The sequence below is a fragment of the Dama dama genome, chromosome 8 (genome assembly GCF_033118175.1).
Source record: "Dama dama isolate Ldn47 chromosome 8, ASM3311817v1, whole genome shotgun sequence".
Classification (NCBI taxonomy): Eukaryota; Metazoa; Chordata; class Mammalia; order Artiodactyla; family Cervidae; genus Dama; species Dama dama.
The window spans coordinates 29,157,463-29,179,791 of record NC_083688.1 but is presented as its reverse complement, the minus strand read 5'-3'; positions in this window follow the sequence as shown (position 1 = coordinate 29,179,791).

The window sequence follows — 22,329 nt, the reverse complement described above, 5'->3', positions numbered from 1 at the left end:
AGCACCTAATTACACAGGCCAGGTCAGGCTCTGGAGTCAAAGCCCTGCCCCGTGCCAGGCTGCTGCCCTCCAAGGGGTCAGAGCAGACAGCCATGAGCAAGGGGCTGGTGACCCACTTTGGAACCTCCTTCAGCAGTCCTTGGTCCAAGGGAAGCCTGCTCTAGAGACTGGGAAATGTAATAAAGGTTTTAATGCAGGCTTTATCATGGACTGGGAGGTGACACTTGGTTATCTAATTGGCAAACTGCTCTGAGAAACAAGCAGTTCTCTGACGTGGCAACTCTGACACGCTTAGATCACGCCGAAGGTGGGCGGAGGCAGAGTTCTGAATGTTTTGCAACTCAGCACAACCTTTGCGGGAGATGCCCAGGCAGCTCAAAACTGCAGCAGCCAAGTTAGGATGGCAGGAGAGCTGGGCTGGTGATGAGCCAGTCTTGGTTGAGGCCCTCTGGCCAGCCTGTGGGGAAGGCCACACCCTTCGTCTTCACTCAGCAGGACAAATGACACTGCTGACAGGTCCCAGGGGACCTCTGCATCTGCCATGAGGCTGGAAATGCAGCTGGAGGCTGCAGGAGAGATTCAGGAAAAGAAAAAGTCCATTGATACAGTGACTGCCAGTCACCTGAGAAACTTGTTAAAAATACGGATTATTGACTTGTACTATAAAGATCTTGATTTCAATTATCAGCCTAGGTTTGGAAATGAATTCATTGGGCTACCTAGAGGAAAATGAAGCACTAATTTTTGTTGGGTAAAATATACATAACATAAAATTGACTTTTTTTTTTTTACTCATTTTTAAGTGTGTGATTCAGTAGCATTGAGTACATTCATAATATTTTGGAGAAGGAGCCATTAGATGCCTACCATTGATTGGAAAAATTATTTGGAAAAATAATCTGACATTAAAATATATATAAGAGAACTAGGGATGACCCTAGTGGTTCAGTGGTTAAGACTCCACCTTCTAATGCTGGGTTCCATTCCTGGTCAGGAAACTAAGATTCTACATGCCATGGAGCAATTAAGCCCATGCGCTGCAACTAGAGAGCCTGCATTCTAGAGCCCACACTGCAATGATGACCCAGCACAGCCAAAACTTTGTTTTAAATAAATAATTTTTTTTTATTTTAAAAAGAGAACTATACATAAGTCCTGTACTATACCGTGGTTGGTAAGGTTGTTCATGGTGGTGCGAATTAACAATTCTGAAACCACCGATACATGTGTACCAGGCTGAACAAATAAGTAAATGGATTTCAGATAGTAGGAGCAAAATTTCTCACTGTTGGAATGAGAGGTTAAATACAAGCAAGGGAGTAAATCTAGACTGAACCAAGTAGTTCTGGAATAGTCAGAGATACCCAGTATGAACTCATGTTTGACTTAATATATATACTAATGGAGATTATATTATCTTAATATAGACACTAATATATAGATACATATATTTATATGTGTGTGTATGTATATATATGGCTTCCCTGGTAGCTCAGATGGTAAAGAATCCACCTGCAATGCAGAAGACCCCAGTTCGATTCCTGAGTTGGGAAGCTCCCCTGGAGAAGAGATAGGCTACCCACTCCAGTATTCTTGGGCTTCCCTGGTGGCTCAGATGGTAAAGAATCTGCCCACAATGCAGGACACCTGGGTTCGATCCCTGAGTTGGGAAGATCCCCTGGAAAAGGGAACAGCCACCCACTCCAGTATTCTTGCCTGGGAAATCCCATGGACAGAAGAGCCAGCCAGGCGAGGTCACAAAGAGTCTGATATGACTGAGCGACTTTCACTCGATATATACGAGTGTAGACAAATTTCCCATACAAAAGAACACTAAATAATTTATGTAAATACTACCCTCTCAAGGAGTGGAATGAAGTCCCCATCCCGTAAGCATGGGGTGTACTTGGCGGTTTGCTTAGAGAGATTACAGTATGGAATGGGGAAACCAAAGTAACTACAGAGGAAAAGCCTGGCTAACACTACTTAAACCAGATGGTCAAGGTCAACATCAGCAATAAGCTGATGGCATGTCCTCTTGATATGATATGTTGAGACTGATACCTCACTTCCATAATCTTCCCCTCAAAAACCCATAACCCCATTCCAACTATGAGAAGTGTGGAAGCCAAACTCAAATTGAGGGACAGTCTACAAAATTTCTGACAAGCGTGCTTCAACATTATTAAGTTCACCAAAAACAAGGAAAGTCTGAGAAACTGTTACAACCAAGAGGAGCCTGAGGAGATATAATAACTATAGACCTAGACTAGATCTATAAACAGATGTAGATCTAAAGAGTATTTCCTTATTCTACAGATAAATATGTCTTTTTTTAAAAATTGATTTATTTATTTTGGACTTCCTGGTGGCTCAGATGGTAAAGGGTCTGCCTACAATGCGGGAGACCCAGGTTTGATCCTTGGGTTGGGAAGATCTCCTGGAGAAGGAAACAGCAACCCACTCCAGTACTCTTGCCTGGAAAATCCCACGGATGGAGGATCCTGCTAGGCTACAGTCCATGGGGTCGCAAAGAGTTGGACATGAATGAGAAACTGTTACAGCCAAGAGGAGCCTGAAGAGACACAAAGACTATAGATCTAGACTAGATCTATAAACTGGGCTTCCCTGGTGGCTCAGAGGTTAAAGCGCCTGCCTACAATGCAGGGAGACCTGGGTTCGATCCCTGGGTTGGGAAGATTCCCTGGAGAAGGAAATGGCAACCCACTCACAGTATTCTTGCCTGGAGAATCCCATGGACAGAGGAGTCTGGTGGGCTACAGTCCATGGGGTCACGACGGAGAGACTTCACTTTTACTTTCAGATCTATAAACAGATGTAGATCTAAAGAGTATCCCCTTATTTTACAGATAAGTATTTCTTTTTTTAATTGATTGATTTAATTGGGGTCTAACTACTTTACAATACTGTAGTGGTTTTTGCCATACATTGACATGAATCAGCCATGGGTTTACATGTGTTCCCCGTCCTGAACCCCCCTCCCACCTCCCTCCCCATCCCATCCCTCAGGGTCATCCCAGTGCACCAGCCCTGAGCACCCTGTCTCACGCATCAAACCTGGACTGGTGATCTGTTTCACATATGATAATATACATGTTTCATATTGTCTCAAATCATCCCACCCTCGCCTTCTTCCACAGAGTCCTATAGACTGTTATTTACATCTGTGTCTCTTTTGCTGTCTCACATATACGGTCATCATTACCATCTTTCTAAATTCCATATATATGTGTTAGTATACTGTATTGTTATTTTTCTTTCTGACTTACTTCACTCTGTATAATAGGCTCCAATTTCATCCCCCTCATTAGAACTGATTCAAATGCATTCTTTTTAATGGCTGAGTAATACAGATAAATACTTCTAAGCTCCAGAAAGGGAGTGTCATTCAAAAATCACCAGCTACTTGGTGACAGGTTAAAACTATAATCTGGGGTTTTTGACCTTCAATATACTTTTCATTCCTCCAATGAAAAGTGCCTCTTTTCTTGCATCACATCGCATCACATTCAGGAAGGAATTGACCTAGCTTGGTTTCCTTTCTGTTGTCATTTCAGCTCATAGACAGACATTTGTAAAGAAAAAAGAATCACGCCATATCTTGGGACATAGCAGGTTATGACCCAGTCATGTACAGAGCCAGTCAGAGGGCTGAGATCTGGAAACTAGATCCTTCCATGGATAGGAAGAGAGCTAGCCAAAGGTGTATAAGTTGTATCCAAAATGTCAAGAAGAATTTGGTTTGAAGAGGAACCAGCTTTGAGAGAGGTGGTAGTTCAGGGAGGTATGAGGGAAGCAGGTTGAGGGATGATTGGCAGGCTGGGTAAGAGTGACCAGGAATTTAGGAGCAGGACAGATTTACTGCAGACCAGCAGGCAACCTGACAAGCGGCCAGTGTGGTCTCTGCATCCCTCAAGACTGGGATCAGAATCAGGACTCTAAACTGGCACAGAAAAGCATGAATACAGTTCTAGAGGCACTTGGACACAAAGAAAATGACTAAAACTGTGACCAGGTGCTAGAAATCTACTTATCAAGAACAGTATACAAAGCGAGTACCAGCTTGGACTCAACACACGGACTGATTATCGGAACCAGGGCACAGAGTCCAAGCAAAGTGAGCAGAATAAGGGACAGTCTTCCAAATACCAGGATTTTGGCTCAGATCTCTTGACATCATTTCTGTTTCAAGGAAAAGTGAGTTCAAGAGCCTGGGCTAGGACTGATCCTTTGTGTGGAGTTAGAGAGTCCCAGATATGATACCAGAAGGAAACACAAAGATTTTCTGACCCCAGCAAAACCTTTCTTCCTGAGAGAATGAATGCTTGTATGATCTGCAGACACTGCTTTGACAACCGCAGCAGACAACACACATAACACACTACTGCAAGGGAGCACTTTGTTTTTAATCTGTCACTGAGCTATAAGCACATCATAGAGCCTCAATAAATATGCGTTGAATGGATAACATCCATTTGCTTAAAATTGGCAGGTAGGCATTTTTTTTCTTTAGATGATTATTTCCATAGTCTCTGCTCACATGAAAAATGTCTTTAAAAGCAATGAAAATACAGGGAAATAAAAAAGTTACATACTATATGATTCTATTTATATGCCATTTTAAAAAAATCAAAACTGTGAAGATATAGGACAGATCTGTGGTTTCCAGAAGTTAGAGAAAGCAAGGGAGGGTGTGACTTTCAAGGGACATGACTAGCAGGAGAGAATTGCTTCTTGGTGACAGGATTCTGTATCTTGACAATATGCACTGTTAGTAGGATAAAATGTTATAGTGAAAGTGAAAGTTGCTCAATTGTGTCTGACTCTTTGCAACCCCATGAACTATATAGTCCATAGACTTCTCCAGGCCAGAATATTGGAGTGGGTAGCCTTTCCTTTCTCCAGGGGACCTTCCCAGCCCAGGGATCAAACCCAGGTCTCCCGCATCACAGGCAGATTCTTAACCAGCTGAGTCACAAGGGAAGTCCAAGAATACTGAAGTGGGTAGCCTATTCCTTCGCCAGCACATCTTCCTGACCCAGGAATTGAACTGGAGTCTCCTGCACTGCAGGCAGATTCTTTACCAACTGAGCTATCAGGGAAGTCCTAAAATGTCATAGAATTACCCACAAAGACATACAAGAAAAATGAGGGTTTACATACATACAATACAAAATCCAGTAAAAATTTGATGTCTAGTTAATTATAGTGTGTTGATATAAATTTCTTGATTAAACAATGAATATGAACTTGTAAAATTGAAGGTTTGAACAGTGGCCATTTATTTGATGACATTAGGTCTTAATTTTAATTTTTTTATTTAATAATGGTACTGAGAGTCTTTTAAGAGTCCTTATCCATGTCTGACTCTTTGCAACCCCACAGACTATAGCCCACCAGGCTCCTCTGTCCACAAAATTCTCCAGGCAAGAATACTGGAGTGGGTAGCCTATCCTTTCTCCAGAGCATCTTTCCAACCCAGGAATTGAACTGGAGTCTCCTGCATTGCAGGTAGATACTTTACCATCTGAGCTAGCAGGGAAGCCCCTATATAGATACATGCAAAGTATTCAGAGCTGAAATTATACATCTGAAATTGTTTCACATAAAGTAGAAAGGGAGGCAAAGTGACACTGAAGAAACCAAAAAGGCCATGAATTGATCATTGTTGGAACCAGTACATGAAGGCTTTTTGTACGACTCTTTCCACTTTTGCATATGTTTGAAAAATTCCAAAGAACTTTAAAATAATAAAATTTTAATCTAAAAAAAAAATACAGAGACCCCCTACTTAAGAACTCTTATCAGCTTCTCCATTTGTTACTTACTGCTACTGCTGCTGCTGCTGCTGCTAAGTCACATCAGTCGTGTCCGACTCTGTGCGACCCCATAGACGGCAGCCCAAAAGCTCCTCTGTCCCTGGGATTCTCCAGTCAAGAACACTGGAGTGGGTTGCCATTTCCTTCTCCAGTGCATGAAAGTGAAAATTGAAAGTGAAGTCGATCAGTCATGTCCGACTCTTAGCAACCCCATGGACTGTAGCCTACCAGGCTCCTCCATCCATGGGATTTTCCAGGCAAGAGTACTGGAGTGGGTTGCCATTGCCTTCTCCGTGTTACTTACTAGCAGCTTCCTAACCTGAAAATATGTTAGGAATAAATATGCATGTGGGTGTGCAAGCTATGGGTCTTCCCAGTTGGCTCAGTGGTAAAGAATCCACCTGCCAAACAGGAAACACACATTCGCTTACTGGATCAGGAAGATCCCCAGAAGAAGAAAATGACAACCCACTCCCGTATTTTTGCCTGGAGAATCCCATGAACAGTGGAAACTGGCAGGCTACACTCCATGTGGTCACAAAGAGTCGGACACAACTGAGCAACTAAACAACAACAACAATGCATCCTGTATCACATTTGGCAAATCCAAGCAGCTTCTCCACAACTGGTCATGAAAAACATAGTCATAAATATTGGGTTGGCCAAAAAGTTCATTTGGGTTTATCCATACAATATTATGGCAAAACCCAAACTAACTTTTTGGCCAACTCAATGCAAAGGCATAAAGGCACAAATTTGACATAAAGATTCTTTCTTGATCAGAGTGAGTGGGGAGCTGTAAAAGCCACAGCTAACTTGCTTATCACGCTTCCCCCCTTAGGAGCAGTGAATTTGGTGTCTGATTTTTTTCTAGTAGATCTTCCTTTATCGGCCTTTCCGGTCATTATTATTCCCTTTCACTTTAGCCTTGACCTCTAATTCACTGTTTTGGAAAATATAAAAATTAAAATTCAGGCATGTTTATTCCAAGAATTTTGCTTATTTCCTTCCTGATATTTTCCCTTGCCCTTTCCCTAGAGAGATCTTGACACGGGACCTGGTGACTATGTATTCTTATTTTGTAAATTCTGGTTGAGGACCCTCTCTTTCCATTTTCTCTTTATTCCTAACAGCCATCCAGTGTGGTAATAATATTGACCCCATTTTACCCCATTTTACAGATAAGCAATCTGAATTTAAAGATTTCCACTGAGAACTGCAAACCTGGTCCTGGATAAAGTTGAAAGACAAATTTTTTGTTCAAGAATAAACTGACTCAGCACTCACTTTTCTTCATTGGAATGCTCTAACATTCATTTTGAGAGCCCTAAACCATCATTTAAGAGAAGAAAGTGAAGTCACTCAGTTGTATCCGGCTCTTTGTGACCCATGGACTGTAGCCCACCAGGATCCTCTGTCCATGGGATTCTCCAGGCAAGATACTGGAGTGGGTTGCCATTTCCTCCTCCAGGGGAGAAGGTTGCCATTTCCTTCCCAATCCAGGGATCAACCCAGGGACCCACGACTGAATGTAGGATTTCTATTTTTCTTCTTTTGTCTCTCTTTAATAAATGATTAAAATGTGTTACAACAATATTAGGCCATATGGCTGCTGCTGCTGCTAAGTCACTTCAGTCGTGTCCGACTCTGTGCGACCCCATAGACGGCAGCCCACCAGACTCCTCCATCCCTGGGATTCTCCAGGCAAGAACACTGGAGTGGGTTGCCATTTCCTTCTCCAGGCCATATGGAGTGCTATGCAAAAGATTTTTCTTTTGTAAAGTAAATTAATTATATCCCATCTATTTTTAATTTTTTAAACTTTTTATTTTGTATTGAGGTATAGACAATTAACAGGCTTCCCTGGTGACTCAATGGTAAAGAATCCAAAAAATCCACCTGCCAATTCAGGAGACTCAAGTTGGATCCCTGGGTCAGGAAGATCCCCTGGAGAATGGCCACCCACTCCAGTATTCTTGCCTGGGAAATTCCATGGACAGAGGAACCAGGCAGGCTCTAGTCCATGGGGTCACAAACAGTTAGATACAACTTAGCTGCTAAACAATAGCCTATTAACAATGTTGTGATAGTTTCAGATGAACAGCAAAGGGACTCAGCCATCCATGTACATGCATCCATTCTCCTACAAGCTCCTCTCCCATCCAGGCTGCCACATAACATTGAGTAGAGTTCCATGTTATTTTCTTTAATTTTATTTTTTTTATTGAAGTATAGTTGATTTACTATACTGTGCCAATCTCTACTGCACAGAAAAGTGATTCAGTTATACACAAATAGACATTCTTTTTTATATTTTTCCCATCATGGGTTATCACAGGGTATTGAATATAGTTCCCTGTGCTATACGGTAGGACCTTTTGTTTATCCATCCTATATTTAATAGTTTACATCTGCTAATCCCAAACTCCCAATCCTCCCTTCTCCCACCCCTTCCCCCTTGGCAACAACAAATCTGATTTGGATGTCATGAGTTTGTTTCAGTTTTGTAGATAAGTTCATTTCTGCCACATTTTAGATCCCCATACAAGTGATGTCATATGGTGTGTGTCTTTCTCTTTCTGACTTACTCCACTTAGTATGATAATCTCTAATTGCATCTACGTCGCTGAAAATGGCATTATCCCATTCTTTTTATGACTGAGTAGTATTCCATTGTAGACATGTACCACATCTTCCTTAACCTTTCATCTGTCGATGGACATTTAGGTTTTTCCATGTTTTGGCTATTGTGAATAGTGCTGCTATGAATACAGCGGTGCATGTATCTTCTTGAATTGCAGTTTTGTTCAGGTATATGCTTAGGAGTGGGATTTCTGGATCATATGGTAATTCCATTTTTAGCTTTCTAAGGAACCTCTATGCTGTTTTCCATTGTGGCTAAACCAACTTACATTCTGAATGTGGGACTTCTTATAGACGGACCAACAGCATCTTACATTCCTGTACCTTTGTTTCCTCTTGTAATAAGTTGTAAGAATAAATGAAGAGTACATCTTTCCACTCATTCTTAACAAACCCACTAGTCCAACATCCCTGGCTTTCCTGGTGGCTCAGATGGTAAAGAATCTGCCTGCAGTGCAGGAGACTCTGGTTCGATCCTTGGATCAGGAAGATCCCCTGGAGAAGGGAATGGCTACCCACTCCAGTATTCTTGCCTGGAGAATTCCATGGTCAGAGGAACCTGGCAGGCTACAGTCCATGAGATTGCAAAGAGTCAGACGCAACTGAGCTCACAAATTAGAAAAGGGGTAGTTGTCTCCATGTGTATTACTGTGTTGAGTGCCAAACTTCTTACCCAGGATGTAAATTTCCCTATGAGCTAGCCATGATAACCATGACTCACTTTCCCTTACCAGAAGGCTATCATTTGCATGCTTTCTTGAGGTAGAAGCCTTGGAGAGTATGCTCTATTCCATATTTGCTTTTCCTGCCCTCTCTCCTTTCCTGTTGTAGCTTCAGTCCCTCCCCTACAACCCAAGAGTGCAAACCTGATGAGCCACTGGAACTTCCTTCCCTCCACAACCAATTCAGCCTGCTAGGCACCAGACCAAGAGCAAGGGGAGAATGCCTGAGGTCTGCAGGAGATGCTGGCACTCCCAGGGTAAGCTCTGGAGTCAGAGGATCCCGGGAGACCTGCTAGAGTGACTCTCCGGATGGCCTGGGCATCAGCTGCCCCGGGAAGTTTCTCCTCAATCTGCAGCACCACCTTTGGAGGAGAAGCTGCACTCACTCTTTGAAGAGAGTGTTGGGTGAGATCTTGGTTGGGAATTGGTGCCACTAGCTTTCTGGGTGGGTGGGGACTTGTATATGGCATCCCTCCTGTGTTCTTCTGGCTGGGATTAGAACTACCTATTATTTCTAAACTCTCATTATTTTTAAAAGCTCCTGTCCTCATGATCAAGCTTGTCTAAATTTGAGAATCAATCCTAGGCTATCTCTTGAGCTGAACGGAATGATATTCTTCTCAAAGAGCTTTGGGCAGGAAAGCAGCCTGGGCAGAAAAACTGCCCAGTTTTTTCACTTAAGAATGAAACTCACTTAAGAATGTCAAATTCTTAAGTGAGAAAATAAGAACTGAAATGCAGGAATAGAGATGCAGACATAGAGAGCAGACATGTGGGCATGTGGTGGGGGGAAGGGGAGGGTGAGATGAATTGGAAGAGTGCAGTGACGTGTGTAAAATAGACAGCCAGTGGGAAGCTGCTGTATCTAGCACGGGGAACTCAGCTTGGTGCTTTGTGATGACCTAGAGGAGTGGGCTTGGGGAGGTAGGATAGGAGAGAGGTTCAAGAGGCAGAGGATACACGTATACACAAAGCTGATTCATGTTGTTGTACAACAGGAACTAACACAACATTGTAAAGTAGTTATCTTCCAATTAAAAAAAAAAAAGGAACAGAATAAATTAATTTAAAATGGCATACCAGAACTTAATGTTCTACTCATTGTACAGAGCCAGCTGGGACAGGAACCTGTTCTGTAGATAGCAATGGTCAGCTCACCATTGCAAAACAGGCCAATCAGCATCCCCTGCAGAGACCATATGCCCAGATGGTTCAAGGAAACACCAAAGAAGACTTACTTTCAGCAGTATGGTCTGGTTTGGCAGCTTCACTGGATGCCTCTGAGCTAAAAGTTACTTGTTCTTATTCTTATCTTTTTCTTTTACCTTGTAGCCAGTCTTCTTGTTGTTCTCAATGTTAGACAATCTCTGCCCCACCCCTACCCCAACCCGGAGCTATCCTCTGCCTTTCTGCCCTGCTCTGCTCTCAGAGGCTGGGCCCTAAAGACAGCATTTACAGTGGGTGTGTGGCTGTGTTTAGCCACACTGAGGACACTGGTAGGAGATCAAAAGATCAGGAATATTCTTGCCCTACCACCTCCCTGCTTCAGCCTACTTCTGGGGACCTGACTGCACCCATATCCTCCCAGGGCTCTTGACAAGAAGCCTTATTTCCCCATCCACTTCCTACAGGGCTCCAAGGACACCATTCCCCATGCCTTGTCCTCAGCCCTGGGGATGGAAGCAGCTGCCCCACAGATGCTCCTCTGTGGGAGCTCAGCATTACTTGTCCTTCCCTTTAAGGAAGGGAATTCCATCCTCACCTTCTGAAGCAGCACCTTCAATAGCATCTCTGCACTGAGTTCTGTTTCCTGCTTGGAGCCTGCCTGCTCCAGGCATACTCAGCTCCTGGCTGTGTCTCAAATACTCTAAGCAGGATCCTGTCTCAGGGCCCTTCCATCTCCTTTTGCATTTCCCTGGAATGTTCATCTCCCAGATTTCTGCTCAGCTCACCTCCTTGCCTCCTTCAGGTCTCTTTTTCAAATGTTACCCAATCAGAGATGCACTTCTTCACCACCCCTGTAAAATGGCAACCTCTTCTCATCCCCTTGCACTTGTGACTCTTCGCTTCTCTTTCCCTACTCCGATTGTCTTCATAATCCATTTTATCATTTGACATACCATATAGTTATTGATGGGGCTTCCCAGGTGGTGCTAGTGGTAAAGAATCCACCTGCCAGTGCAGGAAATGTAAGAGATGCCACAGGTTCGATCTCTGGGTTGGGAAGATGCCCTGGAGGAGGACACAGCAACCCACTCCAGGATTCTTTCTTGGAGAATCCCATGGACAGAGGAGTCTGGTGGGCTACAGTCCCTAGGGTCGCAAAGAGTCAGACATGACTGAAACGACTTAGTGCGCATGCACACATAGTTATTGATTTGGGTTCTTTTTGTCTCTTTTCCCAAGCCAGAATGGAACCTCCTTTACAGTTCATTGCTAAACTTAAACAGTTCCAGGAAGGTGATAGGTATTCCATAAACATTTCTTGAATGAATAAATGCATTGTGTAGGTATTGCTTAACTCTTTCCTTCATAACTTCAGGCTTTGAACTCTGTGTGCAGATTTTTTCCAGAACTCCCTCTACACCAACTTAGGAAATAATTACTGAATATTTCACAAGTGCTTGGATCTGTACTCAGAGATTCTGGATGCAACATTAAGAGAAATCAAGGCACAAGAGGAAAATAACTCCCAAATTCCAACAGCTATCAGGATTTGGGATATAAAGATAAACCTCCAAAACTCGGAGGAAGGTACAGGAGCGGCCTATACAACCAAAGAAGGAATGGATGCCTTTAAGAGACAGATCAAGGATGGGTGGGACTGGGCCAGAAAGAAGGAAGAAAGGGTAAGTGTTTAAGGGAATAAGCCATGTGGTATGACCAAAGATTTTTGTCCCTGCAGAAGAAAGGACATTTCTTTTCACATTGAGCATCCTTTTTTAAGAGAAATTCCAACCTCTCTCGTGTTGCTTAGGCAACATCTTACCTCAAGCTCTTCATCTTCTGAATAAGGAGCCTTGGAAACTTGTACCTCCTCCTTCACAAGAGTCTAGGAAACTTCTAAGAGGAGAAAGTGATCATCTCAAAATGAAGCCCTATTGATCCTGAGGGAAATGTAATATTCCATTTCCTTCATTCATTCTGACCATTTTCTAGCAAACACTAAGAAGTAACTCAGAGGTTGTAAGACCTGGAATCTTGGGCTCACCATGACCTGACCACACACACACCATATAACCCTACAGACTCCCTGCTCTTTCCCACCTAGAGCCATGCTGGACCCCTGACCATCCTTAGTCTTTACTAATTTTAGCCATTCTATAGGAGTGCAGGGATATCTCATTATGGTTTTGCATTTCTCTAACAACAAATGGTGGTGGTTGGTGGTTTAGTCACTAAGTCATGTCCGACTCTTGTGACCCCATGGACTATAGCCCACCAAGTTCCTCTGTCCATGGGATTCTCCAGGCAAGATCACTGGAGTGGGTTGCCATTTCAGCATATTTTCACATGCCTATTTTTCATCTGTGTATCTTTTTTGGTGAATTGTCCAAGTTAATTGCCCATTTTTAATTTCATTATTATTAAGTTTTGAGATCTTTGTATTCTGTATAGAAGTCCTTTATCAGAGAAGTGATTTGCAAATATTTTCTCCAAGTCTGTAGCTTAAATTTTTATTTTCTTAATAGTGTCTTTCAAAGAGACAAGGTTTTACATTTTGATCAAGTATAACTTATCAGTTTGTTCTTTTATGGACCATGCTTTTCTATCATATCTAAGAAACCATCACCAAACCCAAAGTCACAAAGGTTTTCCTTTTCCTCCTGTGTTTTGGAAATTTTTCTGTTATCTAGTTAATTCCATTGTGATCAGAGGACATATTTTGTACGATTTTAGTTCTTTTAAATCTGTTAAGTTTTGTTTTATGATCCAGGATATGGTCTATCTTGATGAATGTTCCATGTGTTCTTGAAAAGAATGTGTAGTCTGCTGTTACTAGATGGAGTCTGTGTAAATGGCAATTATGTCCAGTTGGTTGATGGTGTTGTTCAGTTCTTCTATATACCTGCTGATTTTCTGTCTACTAGCTCCATCAGTTATGGAGAGAGGACTTGTGAAGTCTCTAGCTATATATGTAGAGCTGTCTATTTCTCTTTTCAGGTCTGTCAGTTTGTTGCTTCAAATATTTTGGAGCTCTGTTGTTAGAAGCAAAACATTTAGCACTGGTATGACTTCTTTATGAATTTATTATTTTTTTTCATTATGTGATCATGAATATAATGTGCCTCTTTATCCCCAGCAATTAATTTTTCTATGAGACCTACTTTGTCTCAAATAGCTGCCCCATGAGGGTTTTGTTTTTTTAGAATTTCTTAATTTTATTTATTTTTAAATTAAAATGTATTTTAGTTGGAGGATAATTGCTTTACAATATTGTGTTGGTTTCTGCCATATATCAGCATGAATCAGCCATAGGTATACTTATTGTCCAGGCTTTGCATGCAATGGGAGACACAGACTAGAGTGTACTTACTCCATCTTACCCAAAACAAGAACATTCTTATGTAATGTTTTTAAATGGGAAAAAAATTATGTTTTAATTTTTCCCATATTTTTCTAACTAGAAATAGTAAGACAAAGCAGCCAAAACATTTGCCTAACCTGGATTTGTCCTTCAGAAGAATGGGGTCATTTTTCTGTATATCTCTATGTGGCATGACTCAAGATCACTTGATAAGGACTCTAAAATTCTAAGGAAAATTTCATGGAACTAACAAGGAATGCAGCCACTTCTGGGCTGTCTGAGTTGTTTATTGGTTGATTAAAACATGACAGTTATTCACCTGGGTTCCTATCTTCAAGAGTTAAGTACACCCTGCCCTTGGAACAGCAAAACCGACCTTAACTGGATATGAATGGTGCCACTGCACCTGAGTGGGTAGATAGGACTGACGTCCCCTCTGCCAGAAGAGAATTGTAACAATGGTTGAGCACTTCTGTATATAAGCACTTTACCAGATACTGTTCACACCTTATTTAATCTAGGGTCCTCACCACAACCAGAAGGTTGGTATTACTTGCACCATTTAGAGTTGAGAAATCTGAGTAAGTTTAAGGCACTTCCCAAGTTCCCAGAGCTACTAAGTAGTGAGACCCAATTAGAGTCTGGCTCCAGAGTCTTTGCTCCTCTCACACATTATGCTGCCCCTTAGGGGACGTATTTACATCTGATTACTCTTTGTGCAGCTAAGATTTTACACCCAGTAGATGCCATAAATGGATTCATTACTTTAATAATGAACACTAGCCTATATCTTGTTGGGATTTTTTTCTCCTTTTCTTCCTGTCATTTTCCTTGCTCCCCACTGTGTCCTCCAAAGGGACCCTGAACTTCTCAGAAATCTGACATCCAACATCTGGTGAGTTAGAATCATTGGAATGATTGGCTAGATTTTTCAGTTTCCGTCCAGATGCTAAGCATGGTGGAGACACTACAAACCATGTCTAGTCCTTCCTCTGTGCCGTCCCAACCCAGCCAGTGCTGGGATCTGCATACAACCAGCATCTCATAAATGCTGCCAGCTGGCCCAGGACTTGGCCTGTCCATGCTTCCTGCTTCTCTGCTCCTGGGCACCTGCTCTTTTATCTCACTTTCCCCACACCTCTGGAGACCCTACAGTCAACTCTCTAAGTTTCTATAAAAGGGATTCTTGTATCTGATGAGACACTGGATATTGTGACCTTTGAGGCTGTTCCAAATGCTAATATTTTGTGCCCCTGTGATTTTAGGAAAGTAGCATCAGCTGATGGCCAGCTGTTGGGAAGAGCAAAGAGACATGTGACAAAGCTTCTGCTTTGTAAATGAGGAAACGTCAAACAATGTGCCTTCTTTGACCTATGAGCCACTGACCATACTAAGAAAAGTGATAAGAATTATGTGTGTGCTTGACATAATGCTGTTTCCCTGGCCTAGCTAACAGATGCTGAATCAATAGGTGTGCTAGGGCACAGGATTCTGCAGGGTTTTTTTGTTTTTTGTTTTTTTTTTCCTGGTGCAATTTATTTATTTATTTTTAATTGGAGGACAATTGTTTTACAGCACTGTGCTGGTTTCTGCCATACATCAACATGACTCAGCCATAGGTATACATATGTCACCTCCCTCTGGAACCTGCCTCCCACCTCTCACCCCATCCCACTCCTGTAGGTAGTCACAGAGCACCGGGTTTGAGCTCCCTGTATCATAGAGCAAATTCCCACCGCCTATCTATTTTATACATAGTAAAGTATATGTCTCAGTCCTGCTCTCTCTATTCATCCCATCAGGATTCTGCAGTTTTAACAAGTGCCCATAGGTAATTCTGATACAGGTGGATCACAGCACACCTTAAGAAATCTTGACCTAAAGGAAAAGTGTTAGTAGGTTCACCTTGTTTTACACAACACTTAGATCAGCAGACACAGTTTCGATCCCTGGTGTGGGAAGATCCCCTGGAGGAGGAAATGGCAACCAGCTCCAATTTTTGCCAGGAAAATCCCATGGACAGAGGAGCCTGGAGGACTCTTGTCCATGGAGTTGCAAAGAGTCAAACACAACTGAGCACAGTACCACCGATAGCTCAACAAGCTCTCAGCATAATTGGGCTGAGGGTGGTTCATTCCAAACATAAGTGTTTTTGCCTAAATTAAGAAACAGAATATCAATAATAGTAATAATAGCAATAGCTACATCTTGCCTGAGGATTAACAATGCTAGCACACATTATCCGTTTAATTCTCAAACCTCGTCTAAACAGATGCTACTGTCCACATTTTAAAGAAGACAAAATGGAAACTTATGGGCAAATTTACACCACAGTTGGTACTTGGCTAAGCCTAGACTTGAGCATAGGCTCATGTGAATCCAAAGATGGTACTCACTCCATACTTCCTCTCCTCCCAGTAATGACTTTGGGGGAAAAGAAGACTCATTATTACCTATAAGCTCTGCTTGGTATTAACCTACCTCCCTTAAAAATAGAAAGAAATATGTTTGCTCATAAAGAAAACCCCCTGACAATGAGCCCAGGGGAAGTCATGGAGTCTTCCATTAAATGTCTTTAAAGCATAAAGAACTCAATTAAGCTTCATCCTTCCTGAAGGCAGAGAACCAGAAAAGATGACCCCTCCAAGTCTTTTCAGGGGGCCAAGAATTCCATTAAATGCTGCCCTCTACTAAATATCTGTCTCTGAGCTCAGGGACTTGCTGCAGTCAGCTTTGCAGCCTGTGGGTGCAAACATCTGGAAGGCAGCTGCTTGATTTTGTAGGTGCCAGAGGACACACAGCTGAGCTGCGCAGCTGAGGGGACAGGGGAGGAAATGTCTTACATTGATGTAGCACCTTCTGATGCTCCCCAAGCCCCCTTCAACGGGGAAGTGATGGGGGGGGCAGGAGGTGACTGGAGGGCCACCAGCTGTGGACCAGCTGCACAGGGGAGCATTTAAGACCGGGACAGGAAGTGAAACGCAGAAGGGCCGTCAGTCTCAGGGAGAGGTCGGAGGGAAGTGGAGGGGAACGGGGCTAAATCTTCCTGCCTGAGGCTGCTCTGCGGAGGGCCTGGTTAAACTCAGACACCGAAGACTCTCTCGCTTCCAGATCTCCTAGGGGAGGTATAAGGAGGAACGGGAAAGAGCATTTTTCTTTCATTAAAAACCAAGGGTCATATAGACCATATCAGCATGCGCCACCATTTCATATTCTGACCTGAAAATGGCTATGGGTTCAAAGAGCCCACCAACTCTCACATGGGCAAGAAGTAGCCTCAGTTTTCTTTTTTTTTTTTATCTATTTTTATCATATTCCAAGTCTCTAACCTCCCAGGTGGGGGGAAAAAATCAGTTTCCATTCTCATGAGTTTTCTCCCCAGAATTGCGCCAACTTTGAAGAGGCCCATATGATTGTAGATAATCGATTCAGCTGATACCTGCTGGGATGTCCCTTGTGCCAGCCTGGATAGTCCCTATAGAACCAAAGTCCACTGTGCCCCGATTCCAGTCTGCCTAGGTCCCCACACCACCATTCCCTCCAAGACAGCCTCTTCTCAGAACGCCCTCCCTTCCAGCTTACCTGTGGATGTCTATACTCTGCCTGCCGTAAGACTTTTGCCTCCCTCCTTTTCCCCTCCCACTTCCAATGAGAAAATCTCCTGGTGGCTTTATTCATTTACAAAAGATAGAGACTTTGATTTCAATGTGACTTCTATGATCCATTCTGCAAGGAAAGGAATTAATAAAACATAAAGCTTAGCATAAACTTTTTATGTGCTAAGCACTGTTTTAAGCACATCATATATGTTCACTCATTTAATTCTCACAAAATAACATGAAGTGAGTCCTAGGGTCATCCCACTTTACAGACAAGGAAAGTGAGGCACAAAGAGGCTAACTTTTTTAAAATTAATTTTTATTGGCATATAGTTGCTTTACAATGTTGTGGTTGTTTCTACTGTACAGAAAAATAAATCATATTTATTTTATACATATAATATACAGACATATAACTTTTTATTTAAAGGCACACAGGTGGGCAGTGGTAGAATTGGGGTTTGAAACCCAGTCTGTCTCTATAGTCTGTGATCGATGTTATAAACTCTACTTCACATAATTTACCTCTTTGAAACTAGAAAAGGTAGAAATACAGATTAAAACACATACAAACTAACATTTAAAAATTATTTTCCCTCACTAGGAGGTAGGTGAATAAGTTTCCTAGACATGGCTTAGATACTCACCCAGTACCTCTGAGATACTAAATAAGCTTGCGTGCATGCATGTTAAGTCCAGCTATGTGACTCTATGGATTGTAGCCCACCAGGCTCCTGTCCATGGGATTCTCAGAGCAAGAATACTGGAGTGGATTGCCATGCCCTCCTCCAGGGGTCTTTCTGACCCAGGGATCGAACCTGAATCTCCTGCACTGCAGGCAGATTCTTTACAGCTGAGCCACTCACTGGTGATGCCCGATATATAAGCTTGAAAAACAAAAATGAAAGTGAAAATGAAAGTTGCTCAGTCATGTCAGACCCTTTGCAACCCCATGGACTATACAGTCCACAGAATTCTCCAGGCCAAAATACTGGAGTGGGTAGCCTTTCCCTTCTCCAGGGGATCTTCCCAACCCAGGGATCAAACCCACGTCTCCCGCATTGCAGGCAGATTCTTTACCAGCTGACCCAACAAGGAAGCCCTTATACACGTTCAGTTCAGCTCAGTTCAGTCACTCAGTCGTATCTAACTCTTTGTGACCTCATGAATCGCAGCACGCCAGGCCTCCCTGTCCATCACAAACCCCCAGAGTTTACTCAAACTCATGCCCATCGAGTCGGTGATGCCATCCAGCCATCTCATCCTCTGTCATCCCCTTCTCCTCCTGCCCCCAATCCCTTCCAGCATCAGGGTCTTTTCCAATGAGTCAACTCTTCGCATGAGGTGGCCAAAGTATTGGAGTTTCAGCTTCAGCATCAGTCCTTCCAATGAACACCCAGGACTGATCTCCTTTGGGATGGACTGGTTGGATCTCCTTGCAGTCCAAGGGACTCTCAAGAGTCTTCTCCAACACCATAGTTCAAAAGCATCAATTCTTTGGCGCTCAGCTTTCTTCACAGTCCGACTCTCACATCCATACATGACCACTGGAAAAACCATAGCCTTGACCAGACAGACCTTTGTTGGCAAAGTAATGTCTCTGCTTTTTAACATGCTATCTAGGTTGGTCATAACTTTCCTTCCAAGGAGTAAGCGTCTTTTAATTTCATGGCTGCAGTCACCATCTGCTGTGATTTTGGAGCCCAAAAATATAAAGTCTGACACTGTTTCCACTGTCTCCCCATCTATTTCCCATGAGGTGATGGGTCCAAATGCCATGATCTTAGTTTTCAGAATGTTAAGCTTTAAGCCAACTTTTTCACTCTCCTCTTTCACTTTCATCAAGAGGCTTTTTAGTTCCTCTTCACTTTCTGCCATAAGGGTGGTGTCATCTGCATATCTGAGGTTATTGATATTTCTCCCGGCAATTTTGATTCCAGCTTGTGCTTCTTCCAGACCAGCGTTTCTCATGATGTACTCTGCATATAAGTTAAATAAGCAGGGTGACAATATACAGCCTTGATGTACTCCTTTTCCTATTTGGAACCAGTCTGTTGTCCCATGTTCAGTTCTAACTGTTGCTTCCTGACCTGCATACAGGTTTCTCAAGAGGCAGGTCAGGTGGTCTGGTGTTCCCATCTCCTTCAGAATTTTCCACAGTTTATTGTGATCCACACAGTCGAAGGCTTTGGCATAGTCAATAAAGCAGAAATAGATGTTTTTCTGGAACTCTCTTGCTTTTTTGATGATCCAGCGGATGTTGGCAATTTGATCTCTGGTTCCTCTGCCTTTTCTAAAACCAGCTTGAACATCTGGAAGTTCGCAGTTCACGTATTGCTGAAGCCTGGCTTGGAGAATTTTGAGCATTACTTTACTAGTGTGTGAGATGAGTGCAATTGTACGGTAGTTTGAGCATTCTTTGGGATTGCCTTTCTTAGGGATTAGAATGAAAATGGACCTTTTCCAGTCCTGTGGCCACTGCTGAGTTTTCCAAACTTGCTGGCATATTGAGTGCAGCACTTTCACAACATCATCTTTCAGGATTTGAAATAGCTAAACTGGAATTCCATCACCTCAACTAGCTTTGCTTTTTAAGGCCCACTTGACTTCATATTCCAGGATGTCTGGCTCTAGATGAGTGATCACACCATTGTGATTATCTGGGTGATGAAGATATTTTTTGTACAATTCTTCTGTGTATTCTTGCCACCTCTTCTTAATATCCTCTGCTTCTGTTAGGTCCATACCATTTCTGTCCTTTATTGAGCCCATTTTTGCATGAAATGTTCCCTTGGTATCACTAATTTTCTTGAAAAGATCTCTAGTCTTTCCCATTCTGTTGTTTTCCTCTATTTCTTGATCGCTGAGGAAGGCTTTCTTATCTCTCCTGGTTATTCTCTGTAACTCTGCTTATAAGCTTACCTATGCTCAAATGCCACCAGCAAAGAAATGGGCAAGAGAAGAGTTTTTTAAAATAAAGGAAAAGCAAATTCTGCCTCAAAAAGATTAACCTGGAATAGACCAAATATTAAACCAGAAGTAATTAATTTACACTGAGGAGAACAGTAAAAAGTTTCAACAACAGCAAAATGGTGACTGAGTTCAATTTCAAAAAAATAAATAAATAAAGTTAAATTTCTAAAAATCTGAGTTGAGTGATGTTTTTACCCGGTGCATATGTTCTCTATCAGCTAGTAAAGCAGAAGTGTTTTTTGTTTTTAGGAACTTCTACAGTTGGGGATAAGGAGAGAGGACCCAAAAATTTCAAATAGAACTATCAGATGGCAACATATTTTCCATCATAAAAAGTAAATCACGTTTCCACATCACCATCCTTGATCTCTCTTCTGTTCTCTGCTCAAAGTTCTTGGTCATTTGAAGGCAACATGGCACAACACCAGTCCTTATTATTCTCCCAAAACTACCTCCACTCCTATATCCTCCACTTGAGTGTATCCTCCACCTCAGTCTCCCAAGCCTGAGTGTATCCTCCACCTCAGTTTCCCAAGCCTGAAACCCAAGAGTCAGACTGTATTTTTCTTTCTCTATCATCACTCAGTGGTGCCCAACTCTTTGTGACCCCATGGACTGTAGCTCACCAGGCTCCTCTGACCATGGAGATTCTTCAGGAAAGAATACTGGAGTGGGTTGACATGCCCTCCTCCAGGGGATCTTCCCAACCCAGGGATCAAACCCAGGCCTCCCGCATTGCATGTGGATTCTTTACCATGTGAGCCATGAGGAAAGCCCCTCAGCCTCTAGTACCAATCATTTTTTGAAAACTACTGACCCTTCTTCCCAGATCTCTTTCAATTTCATTTCTTCTCCATCCCTACTTCTACTGTAGTGAGTTCAGGTCCCCATTACTGTTACCTAGGTGTTTCTCCACCAACTAAGGCTAGTCTCCCAGCCTCCTTTCTCTTCTTCCTCTAATCCCAACTCTTTTTTACTGCTACCATCATCTTATGACTATGCTCTCTCTCCCATGGTTTCCAAAAACCTATATTAGAAGCTCAGGTGTCCTCACTGGCTTTCAAGGTTGGCACTATTTGGTCCCAAGCCCATCTTACTAATTTCACTTCCTTCTCCTGAACACCACAGACCCTCTGTTGCAACATACCAGACAGCCACAATTCATGCAAAATATCCCTTTTTTTTTTTTCCTGTTCTGTTGTGGGTTTTTGCATGTGTCGTTTCCTCCCCTGGGTTCACTTGTCCCTTTCCTCTGCCCAAAGCACTTCTACATGGCTTTCAAGAATCATGGAAACATGTATACTAACACATGTAAAACAGATAGCCATTGGGAACTGGCTGTATGACTCAGGGAACTCAAACCAAGAACCTAGAGGGATGGGATGATGTGGGAGGTGGAAGGTGGAAGGGAGGCTTAAGAGAGAGGGGTATATGTATACCTATGGCTGACCCATATTGATATATGGCAGAAACCAACACAATATTGCAATTATCCTTCAATTAAAAATAAATAAATTTTTTAAAAAGAATCAGTTGCCATGTCACCTCTGTGATGACACCTCCCCCACTTGCCTAAGCAACTTTAGCATCTTGTATAGAATCCCAAAAGTTGCGTTTAAACACAAAGAAATAAATACAATCAAGTTGGATGTATTCTGACTCCAGGCAATGAGTTCCTGTACATCCCTAGTATTATAAATTTGCCTAGCACACAGAGGAAATTCCGACTTTCTTCAGTGAATAGTGGGTATAATAGCACAAAGCATTTTTATTAAACACAGTCTCATTTTATCACGTTAGAAGTCATCATAGAGTATGGTCAGGAGGGCAGAACATCTAGCACTGAATCTTAGCTCTACTTGCCTACTTTCTTACCTTGAGCAAATTACTTAAACTCTCTCTGCCTCAGCTTCCTCATCTGCAAAATGGGATACTATTAGCACAGACTTAAAATGATGTCCAGCAAATAGGACTCAATAAACTATGATTACTATTCTCAGTAATATGATTACTTTTTTACTTTA